We start from the raw sequence: 12,141 nt of genomic DNA, 5'->3' as shown, positions 1-12,141 counted from the left end.
AGAGAGTTTGAGATGGTTCTCTTTTAAAACCTGGTCTACCTGATCTGTCTGGCTCCTCATTGGGGACCTGTGTTTCAGAGTGTGTATGCCTAGGTGAGTGTGAGGGAGGGAGTGAAGGAGTGTGAGTGCTTTAGAAGAAGTTTGACAGATGAGCGTGTATGTATGTAAATCAGTGACAACCAGTAAGTATGAGTATGTATGTGATGAGTAACAGTGAGTGGGAGTAAGTATGAGTGAGAATGATTATAAGAGAGAATGTGAGTTACAGTGAGTGAGGGGGAGAGGGTGAATGTGAGAGGGAGTGTGTATGGGTGAGAGTAAGAGAGTGTGAGTGAGTGTTCATGTTTGCATGTGCGCATGCTTTATTGTTGTGAATCTGCCGCTGGCCACAGCAAGCTAAGCATACTCAGTATAATCTTGGGCCCATGCCAGCACCCAAGGTAACATACTGGAGATAATTCTTAGTATAAAGAAGGGAGCCAATGACAAAACACACATACATACAAGAAGTAATTCTTGGCATATGACACTTTTGGAAAAGTGCTGGTGCTTTTATACTGGGAGAAACTCTTAGCTTGGGGAAACCTGTGGTAAAATGCTTGCACTAGGATAGGATATTTGCATAAAGGGGGCACCCAAAGCAAAATGCAAACCCTAAAGTACTGGCAGTAATACTTGTAATAAGACGACAGCTAATTGCAAAAAGCTGGTGCTAGAATACTTGAGGTAATTCTTTGACTTAGAAAGGGCAGCCATGGCACATGGGATAAGAGGGGGATTGAGGGGCGAAGCAAATTCCAATAAAATGCTGGCTCTGAAATGATGGAGATCATTTTGACATACGGGCCACCCTTGACATCTGAGCAGAATCAATGGCTAAATTCTGTATTCATTCGTATTGTATGTAATTCTTGCACGAGGGGATACCCATAACAAAATGCTGGTATTGGAAAAATGAAGTTAATTCTTAAAATATGGTGAACTCACGAGGCAGATTTTGAAAAAAATGTGCTGAACTCTTGGCAAGTATTTTGTCCCGTCACTTTCAAAGATCACCAGTAAAGCAGAAGCTCACAACAGTTCAGGTAAGTTTCAGATATTCACTTAGCCTCAACCTTAGACACATGTATTGTCATTATTTTGTATTAGCTCACATTAGTTAGCTGAAAGGTAAACCCTCCACTACTTGTTTAGAATGGGAATGCAAATATATACTAAACTATTCCTGTCTGTATATTTGATAAGGATATTGATTGTAAAAGTCGTATTTATATAATTGTATAGTCGGGCTGGTGCTTCCTGGTGTCATCTGAGTCACCTAATGTGTAGACTGTAACAATTTATGAAAGTTAGTTAGTTTTTCTGCATTACCAACCATGCTACAGAGATATCATCAATAAAGTCACAGGTATAGCACGCAGTTAAAGGTGTCACAGTAGATCGAATGGTTATTGCGAAGAGGCACTGGACACAGTTCATGGGGAGTCCATTTACATCTCCAACTAGTCATCAAGGCTTGTGTTCCAGCCGGAGGACTACTGGTTCTGGGGGTAGCCTTTTCACTCCCAAATGGCTAGTACCTGTTGGAATTGTCCATTGGTGAGGGCACCCACCTGGGCTGTAGCGCCCACCAATGAAATCACTGGTACTGGAGAAGCTTGTATTTCGGGTTAGGATCCAAATATACAATCAAAATGTGGCTTCTAGATCGGCGGTCATAGGGGATGACTTAAAAGGTCCCAGGATCAGGATGATTACCCTCAAGCGATGGGACTCAGCGAAGGACTTAGGGTATAAAGGAAAACTGTTGCTTCGTTCTTGGGCTAGGTAAAGAGTGGCATGAAAGAATGAAATAATGATTTAATTAACTAATTAATTGATTCATTTATAATATTTAATTAATGTTTTGTTAAGTGCAGTCACCGGAAAACATCTTGGTGTTCGGACTGAAACATTTAGACCAGGTGTCTCCAACCAGTCGATTGTAAGCTACCAGTAGCTCACTGACACCTTCAGAGTAGCTCACAGACTTGCCTTCCCCAGAGGTGTGGTTCTTCTCTGTGGCACCACCATGAGTGCAGAGTTGTCTCTCCCCTGCGAGGTGGGACTGAGAAAGAGGAGATCAGTTTTTGGGGCCCCTGCTGCAGGAGGAGCACAGAGGAGCCCGCTGGCAGTCTTTTGTCCAAGCGTGGACAAAGCACGCATCAGTTGGTGCCCAACGGGGCGCAAACAGGCACCTATGTTCATGGAGTCACCACCGCAAGCTGGGCCGCAAGAGGAAGAGGAGCCAGCTAGCTGCCGAAGACGCATTGAGGCTCCCCTGGACTGGGCCGCTTCTCAGAGAAGAAAGTAGTGGTCCAGGGTGCCCCGGAGTGCTCCGGACCCGCTCTTTAATTTAGAGCAGCTTGCACGTGTGCCTCCTCCTTGTTGGGGCATACTTCATTGAGGGGGCACTTTGCTTGAGATATTGCAGGATGGAAGGACACCTCGACCGAGGTCTCTTTCCCGCTGAGCCCAGAGGTCCCACAATTACGGGCATAAGAGCATAGGAGGTCTAGGGCCTGACATTGTGCCTCTGTGTTGTTCAGCAGCACGTGGAGACTCAGCGGGGCCCCCGCCACTGGAAATTACAGCGGGTGTGTACTCTCGTGCTGGGGACACGACCAGGGCATTCCTGCAGCTCCCAATGATTTATTAGGTCCTTAGTATTTCTACCATGTCCTATATCCTTTATGTTTGCACTGCCCTTTCCCTGACCTGATGTGCATTTCATGGCCCTCTTATCCCACCGGGAAAGCGAGCATATGATGACCTGTCTATGTTTGGGGAGGGTAATGCTTTAGGGCATGGGCAATATGGGAATGCTTATTTTTCTGGTCCTGCCAATCACTTGGATGTGTTTATACCCTCAGTACTTATGTTGTGTGTCATGCTCTGATATGTGACGTCATTTGCCTGGTTGGAACCACAGATATATTTCAGGGATGACATTGCAGGCATTGGGAGGTTGGTTTGGTTTTGACATGGGAATACAGAAATGTATTCTTTCTTTGATTAGCATCCCATGATAATGATTTGACAAGTGCCTGTTTGGCACAATATTACTGATTCATGCCTTTTTGGTCTATGTTTTTCTGCAATACAGTATATTTTTATATAGATTTTTGTGAAGTATCTTTTGTGGTGTATTGGTTGTGTTACTGGGTTGTGTGTGTTGTGCAAACACTTCACACATTGCCTCTGGGATAATCTTAATTGCTCTGGCAAAAGCTACCAAGGGGGTGTACACAGGTTATCTTAGGTGTGTAGCTCCCTTGCTCTGACTAGAGTGGTGGTTACTGCCTGGCTTTGGTGCCTACCCTAGCAAACCAGGAACCCCATTTCTAACAACAGTGTACGTTGCATACTTTCTACCTTACCAGTCTCACATTCTCATGAGCTATCACTCTATATTTATAATTTCTGTATTTCCCTCGATCTTCCATAAACACATCCTTGAATTCTTTACTCTTCCCAGCACACCCCGCAGCTACACATTTATGGGCACATACAGCATACGCAGAGGGAGTTACCCTAGGGTTGGGGATGGGGATGTGTTATGCATCAGTGGTTACAAAGTGGAGCTGCAAGGAGATGTATAGCATTGCATCATAGGACCACAGCTGGGCTAGCAGGCACTTTCAGGCCCCCTTCAAAGGGCCCAGGACAGGGGTGGCACCACTTCAGGGGTAGGAGGTGGGTAGGCCTCACAACAGAGAGTTTCCAGGTGCTGAGTTCAAGGTAGTTTGAGCCTTTTTCTTTCCCTGAGGCTCTGATCAGCAGGCCAGCCAACTGGCCATTGGAGTCACTCTGTTGGTCTTAGGTTGAAGATGCATGTCCAGTTCTGACTCTGGCAGCAGGGCAGCAGAGTAGCAGTTCTTAATGAAGAGCAGCACAACAGTCCTTCTTCTGTAGTATCCACAGGTCCAGAGGTGTACTGAAGAGTTGGGTCTGACGGTCTATTATTTATACCAGATGCCTTTTTTCTGAATTGTCACTTAAAATCTGACTTTGCCATTAAAGAGAGTTTTAAGTTACAATTCTTTGAACATCAACCTCAGCATTCCTACTTGTTCCCAATTGAAAGTTAGCTCTTATTAAATAAAAAAAGTAACCCAGTGTTATCTACGAGAAAGGTAGACCTTGCAGTGGTGAAAAACGAAATTAAACGTTTTTCACTACCAGGACAAGAAAAAGTTAAAAGTATGTGTCCACCACTTTAAGTACTCTGCACCCTCTCCTATGGGTTGGTTAGGCCAGGTGGGACTTATAGGTATTAAAAAGGAAGGTTTAGGCCTGACAAAAGGTTTGTTTTGCCAGGTTGAAATGCCAGCTTAAAACTACACACACAGGCTACAATGGCAGGCTGGGGACATGTTTAGAAGGCTACTTAAGTGGGTGGCACAATCGGTGCTAGAGGCCTACTAGTAGCATTTAAGTTACAGGCCCTGGGTACATGTAGTACCACTTCACTAGGGACATACAAGTAAATTAAATTTGCCAATTAGGTGTAAGACAATTTTACCATGTTTAATGGAGAAAGCACAAACATTTTGGCACTGGTTAGCAGTGGTAAAGTGTGCAGAGTTCTATTGCCAGCAAAAACAAAGTCAGCAAAAACAAGATGATGGAAGGCAAACATTTCAGGGAAATACACATCAAGGATATCAAATCCAACCAGGTGTGTGAGAAATTGGGTCATTGGTTGAGGAGGATGTGAGCCCTTCTCAAACAACAGCCACAATCCTTACTAGGATGAACCACAAAAGGCATTAAATCAACCTGTGTTTAACCTTCTGTTACCTTGGCGCAGAAGCATCCAGGCTTAACTCAGAGACATTGTGTAATTAATTTATTCAGCGCACAAGCAGTAATAATGTAAAAACACAACACAGAAAAATCCCAAACCAATTTAGAAGAATATAGCAAATTGTACAAAAATATTTGACACCAAAACATCAAAAATACATGTTTTTTTAAAGATTAAAGTGAGAACTTGCGCCTAAAAGATCTATGCACCAATTACAGACATCTATTTGTGTGAGACCGGGGCAAAGTCAGAAGTTATGGCTTACCATGATGGAGTGCAGTCCAGATACACAAAGGCCCTCATTATGACATTGGCGGTAAATGCCGCTTACTGCCACGCTGATGGCTGCCAACTTACTGCAGCAGCGACGGAGATCCGTTCACCATCCGTTATGACACAGACACACCAATCCAACATAATACAGTCTCACACACACAAATCCGCCACACCAAAGGTCAGTGATAAAGTGGCGGAATCAAAACCCACATCGTTCCACCAACAGAACAACGCCCACCACATTGTGACCCATGAATCACCACGCGGACATTCAACGGCGGTAAACCATTGGTGGTACATAACGCCATGCTCAAAATGGACACCAAAGTGTATTGGGCCCGGTCTCTGCTTACCTTACGACTTAGAAGAAATTTCAAGAAAAACTGCCTGAAAAGGTAAAGTTCATTGGGTCAAGGCAGATGGAGGTGTTAAAGGAAGAGGCCTCGGCAACAGGAAGCTGTTGGACGAAGTTGACATGAAGATTCCAATAGTTAGACTTAGGGCCTGATGTAGATCTTGATGGTAACAGTCCCGCAATTAGTTTTCCCATCGGAAAACCAATCTGCCACCTAGGCGTCTGCCCGTCTAATTTACTGTTGGCGGAATCATAAGCAAAAGACCACCCAAGTCCAGCCAACTATGCCAGAAATCTCCACCCGGGTCGACGGCGCCATGGAAGATAGTGGCGGGCAGCGGGACTCCAGCCACCCTTCCCACCAAGCAGATTATGATGTGCCTTCCAGCCAAGGCAACTGTGGCGGTGTTATCTCCACACCTGAATTGACAAATTGGAATGGAAATGAGGTAAAAACCTACCTTTTTTCCCATTTACACATCTGTTTTTGACTTGACCTGACAAAACATGACCTGTTGTCGCTGCTGCCACTGGACCACAGAGGACACATGACCCTGCCATTGCCGGACTCGAAGGTAGGGATTCGCATTACTTGTGTACGTTGTGTGGTCACTGCACATGAGCTCAGGACCACTGTAGTGATGTACATGTCACAGTAATTTTATTTAAAATACCTGTCATGTACTTATGTTGGGAAAACATCTGTGTGAGACATAAGTGGAGACACACTGGTACAAGACAGAAATCAATCATATACACAATTGTTATTTCGGTGTCAATGTTCATTGCCAAATGAATTCTGGCACTACAATAACAATACCATCACACTTATCAACTATGCCTCTGTGTGTGCATTGCAAGGGGACCTGTATATGTAATTTTGTGCTTCCAGTTGTGTATGTGATTTAGTACGTGTATGTGTGTGTGTGTGGGGGGGGGTGCATGTGTATGTGTGTGTGTGTGTGTGTGTGTGGTTCAGCCACAATACATCTAAATACGGAGGGCCGAACACCATCAACTTGATGAAGTATTCAGGTCTGCCACTGTGGCAGGTCAGCGGTAATACAGGCAAGATCTAAATCACACCCTTAGTCTCTTCTTTGAAACTTGAAAATCTCTAGCGGGATGAGGCTGCAAGCTGTAGCCAGTCGACAGATCCATGAGGCCGGATATCCCTTCTGTGAAGAGTCACTGAACAGGATTTGTGCCTTTGGAGAAGAATGTACTGGAAACTCTCAGGATTCAGGCTGGCAGATATTGGACCTTGGGCAGATCTATGAGCAGGTAGGTCTTGGTCTCTCGGTTCTCAGAGCACTTTTTGGCAGAACATTTTTTAAGCCCACGTTTTGTATTTGGGCTATCTTGGCACCTTTAGCCCAATTCAAGAATCCAAATCTAGAGAGGCACCATTTGGAGAGTCAGGGCTCACTAATGCAGGGTCCATGTGCACATTCAAGATCTTTGGATCCTTCTCTTTCCCTGAGGCCGTCAGCCAACTAGCCATTGAAGTCACTACGGATTCAGGTGGGTTCAAGATGAAGTGCAGGGCTCAAGCAGCAGGGCAGACCTCTAAGGGTGTAAAGCAGGCTCCAGGAAGCAGTGCAGTCCTTCTTGGTGCAGCAAACCAGCCTTCTGACGTACACAGCAGGCCACAGCAGCAGGCAGTCCTCTAAGAGCCCTTCCGCAAGTCCAGAAAGTAAATTGAGGAGTGGACCTGAGGGTTCCATTTTTATAGCTGACACCTACTTTGAAGTGAGAGAAAATTCTGGAGGCTCTCTCCCCCCACAGAAGTGTCAGGAATTAACTGCCTACCTGCCCTTGCTCCACCCTGCAAGGGCACAAAAGGCTAGCGTGAAGATTTTTCTGTGAGATCAGGGCACAGCTGATTGAAGTGCAAGTGGTGCTGTTCTCAGCTCCTCCCCCATCCTGCCTGAGGTGGCCAATCCAGGCACACCTAATCCCTTTATTGTATGGCTCTCTGGGAGGAATATTCAATGGCCAACTGCCAGGAACAGGCAGGCCTAGTTAGGTGACCCAGGAACAGGTTGCATGCACTGAATCGTTAGACCACAAAAATGTAAACTTTCTAAAAATAATTCAAGCATTCCATTCATCAACTTCTTGTTGTTGCATTTGACGCCCTAAGTAAGACACGTATGCCCAGACATGGATTGCATTCTTACTGTGCCAATGGAACCAAGCTATGACTGGCAGATAAGAGAATTCAGTTCTAGGTTGCTTGTGTCCGGTTCAGGGCCTGGGAGTTTGGGCTGGATCTTTCTCACTGGTGCAGGGTTAAGACTGATTTGCATACAGCTGGGTCCAAACTAAGGTGGCATGGAAGGTGAGAGGTGATGGATTGGGATGTGGGCCAGAGCAATTTCCAGTGGCTGAGATTTATTCAAGCATTTCATCCATCTTGTTATTGTTGCTGCAACTTCCTAAAAGTGGTATTTTTAAAATGTCTTAAAATTCGACTTTACCATTAAAGACGATTTTAAATTATAGTCCCTCAGATACTAAACATGACTTTTCTACCTGATTCCAGTCAAAAGTTAGGACTTATGAAATGTAATAAAGCAACCCAGTGTTTTCCTATGGAAGAGGTGGGCCTGACAGTAATGAAAAACACATTTGTAGGTTTTTCACTACCAGAATATGTAAAAACTAAAAGTGCATGACCAACTTTTCAATTGCAATGAACTCTGCCATATGTGTTGTCCAGGGCCTACCTAGGGGTGACCTATATGAAACAAACAGAGTATTTAAGGCTTGGCGAGGGGATTATTTTGCCAAGTTGAATTGGCAGTTTAGAACTTACAACAAGCTGCAATGGCAGGTCTGAGACATGTTTTAAAGGGATACTTAAGTGGGTGGCACAATAAGTGCTACAGGCCCACTAATAGCATTTAATTTATAGGCTGCTTGTATATTGTATACCACTTTACTCAGAACGTATAAGTAAATTAAATCTCCAAATCAGGTAAAAGCAAATTTTAGAATTTTTTATAGAGTGAGCTCAAGCACTCCAGCATTGGTTAGCAGTTGGAAAGTGCAGAGTCCTAAAACCAACAAAAACAAAGTTAGAAAAATAGTAAAGGTGAAAACAAGAACTTTAGGGCCAGACCACCCTAGGCTGGCACGTCTAACAACATGACTGATGATGGCATATTGGTTGGTGTATGAAGAGGTTTGATGTGAGCATGAGTGAAGGATGACCACCTGTGTAATTTTAGCTTGTAAATTACACATGCTGGCAAAACATTAGAGGGCCAAGAATGCCAAGCAACACCGGAACTCAGTGGCTGATTACCACAAATTCAGAAAAATCAAATAATGAACAAGACTTCACTCATAATGAATAATGTGGATGCTCCCACTTGTCACTGCTGTCTCTAGTCTTTATTTCAGGATTCAAAGAGATCAACAAACGAGAAAGGTAAGTGTCTGTGTTCTCCTCAGATTCCTCCTCATGCTGCCTCTTTTCTCCACTCCTTGCACGCATCCATATATATTCTACATGCCACCATTCAATGCCCAACCTTCTATACACACGTACAAGCTATTCCCGCAGTTATGCCTCAAATTAAAATAAGTACTTTTCTTTCTGCATTTCAGAATGTTTTACTGACGTAGTTAAGGAAATTATTTGAGAACTCATAGAAAATGTGCCCCCTTCCCTAGCTTTCTAGAGCTTTACTTCCATCAAGATGGAGTTCAGGTGTGCAGCACTTTTGTCATGAATACAGAATGTTAGTGCTTAGTTGCTCATTAGAACATTATGGTGAAGCTGCAGTAGATCCATGGAGAATCAACTAACAGGCTGATGTGGCTGTTGGAAGTACATGCTTTGCTCAGAATATCAGGCTGTGCTCTCACTAGGCTGAGAAAGGTAGTGTCAACTTATAGAAAATGTTTTTTCATTTTACCTTTTGGGGCATCTTCCATAATCTCTTTGAGAAAAAAACACAAGAAAAATCAGTTTTCTCTAAAAAATAGTTCATCTGAAAACTCACCAGAATTCCTAGAATGAGTATATTACCACCAATAAATGAGTTATGTTGTGACTAAAATTTTTTATCACCTTCATATGAGCTCGTTTTTATTACCATCTAAACCTGGCATATATTACAATGCATTTCAATGTGAACAGTGTACCCAAGTTCTGTAAGACTGCAACAACATTTAAACTGACTCACAAAAGGCATGCTTTCTCAGTGAAATTTTAACTTTTTTTCCAAATTTATTGTAATTCCAGTCAGTCATGTCACCACGCACATTTGTCTCATCAATAATTTTATTGCAAATGTTGCAGTGACAATATGAAAGATGGCATAGAATATATCATGAATAATATAATATATGGAGTAATTAGCTGTGCACTTTGAAGGTGAAAGTTATAGTTACCCTAGGGTGTGAGTTTTCGTTACTTGAAAGAACTCTAACTATAATTGCTGAATTTCTGTGGTTTTGTACAAGTAAATTCAAAACCTAACTATAACATCAACCTAACCGTAACCTTTGTTTTTTCAGTGAATATACACACATATATATGTATATATCACCTAGTGGCAGTCACCACTAGGTAGTTATAGTAGGGACCTAGTTTCTAAAGAAAAAGCATTTTTTTACTTGCCTATATCTCTACTGCCGGTTGATGAATCTTCACAATATTTTCCACAAAAATACAATACTTACTTCAGCTGCTGTCTGGAAAGTTTTGGGGTGAACCATCAAGCGAGGAGCAAGAAAAAGCGAGGGTCCCAAAATGCATTTTCCCCATGCATTTTTCCATAGGGATTCTGAACAAGAATAGTGACCGAACCGCTGAAAGGAATAACACCATATGTGGCAGAAAGCTAGCTCTTGGTCCAGAAAGAACCCTTTTTTTTATTTGGTGTAAATCTGTTCAGTAGTTTTAGGAGATACGGAAGAAAATTCAAATTTGTATATATATGGATGCAGTGGCTCTGCGAATCCTCAGGAACTCATTCTGCAATCTGATTAGCTGCCAGCATTTCAACAAGCAAGTGTTGGCAGCCTTGGGACTTGGCTTCAGCCGAGACACAGAAAAAAAAGAAAAGGGGCCAGGTAGGGACATGCTGACCCCTTAGCTCTGGTGCCGGAGACCCAGAGGGACACTCCCCTCCCCCCCCCAGGGCAAAAAAGCATTGCCATGAATGTGCGACAGGGTCATGAATCTGCAGCAAAAATGAAAAAAAAAACCTAAGCACGGGCTTCCATGCTTGTTTTAATAAAGCCCCCACCCAGATCCATATGAAAAATAAAGGAGGGGCGTATGGGGCCCCCTCCTAGGGCTTATTTATGCCCCGGGGACCGCCACCTCCCCAGGGCTAAAGAAAGAATATGTGCGGGAGCCGTTTGCCCCCCACAGCCCCAGTGACTTCCAACTCCCCAAGGCTTAACACATAATGAATGCGGGGGCCACATGGCCCTTCCCGCAGCCCCAGGGACCACTACCTCCCCGGAACTAAAGAAAGAATCCATGCCGGGGGGCTGCACCCCCGGGAACCGCTACCTCCTTAGGGCTAAACAAGTAATAAATGTGGCGGGCCTGTGCAGCCACCTCCCTGGGACTATTCATGTAAATTAAGGGGGGCCCAGGGGACCGCAAGCTCCCACGCGGCCTTCTCCACAAAAAATTTGTTTAAGGCTAGGCTCCAGGGGATGGAGTCCATGGGACCAAAATCAGCCCATGGAGAAGGGCCGCAGGCCGCCCTCCCCTAAAAAAAATTTTTTTATGGCTGGACCCCAGGAGATCCGCACCCTGGGGCTGACATTGGGGGTGGAGATCTGTTTGCCACTTTCATTGATCTCCGTGTGGCCTTCAACTTAGTTCCAAGAGGGCACACTTCGAGAGATCGGGGTCCCGCCAGAACTTTTAGGGCTGGTCATACACCTTCATGTGGTGAATTTTGCAAGGATTAGGTATGGTGATAAGAGTGAGCTAACTGATCCAGTAAGTGTTGATAGGGGGTCCACCAGGGCTGTGTCTGGCGCCCATACTCTTCCTATTATATATCAACAATAGTGTCAATTATTTGCTTAGCTGTGTCAATGATTCAACCACATTAGCTGGACAAAATAATCTGTGGTCGTTTTATGCTGATGACACCCTTTTACTACCTAAAACTAGGGGGGGTTCCAGAATTTAATGTCCAGCTTCTGTGCTTTCTGCAAGGATTTCGGGTTGGAGGTCAATGCAGACAAAGCTGATGATTTATACCAAGACGAGGAAATAAAATGGTAAGGTTACTGTGAATAATGAGAGCCTAGAAAGGGTAACCAAATTTGATTATCTGGGTGTCAGAGTAGCAGACTCGGGTTCATGGGGCACGCAAATAACCAAGAGTGTGCATGTCATCAACTACAGAGATGGTGCTAATGTCAGGATGGCCCAAAAAGCACAGTACTTTCCAGTTAATCTTGCAATTGATATATATGAAATGCAGGTGAGGGGCGCAGCCTTAGTTGCGGCTGGGCTATGGGAGCAAAACACCTGAGTATTCTTTGTGTAAAGTAAAACAACTTCCTCAGGAATATTACTGGAATGGGGAGAGCTGCCCTCTTGCTGCCCCTTAGAATTTGCCCTGGCATCCACCCTATAACAGATATTTACTGCTCTTTGTGGTCCTCCTAT

The sequence above is a fragment of the Pleurodeles waltl genome, chromosome 7 (assembly GCF_031143425.1).
Source record: "Pleurodeles waltl isolate 20211129_DDA chromosome 7, aPleWal1.hap1.20221129, whole genome shotgun sequence".
Lineage (NCBI taxonomy): Eukaryota > Metazoa > Chordata > Amphibia > Caudata > Salamandridae > Pleurodeles > Pleurodeles waltl.
Note: the sequence above shows the minus strand (reverse complement) of the source record.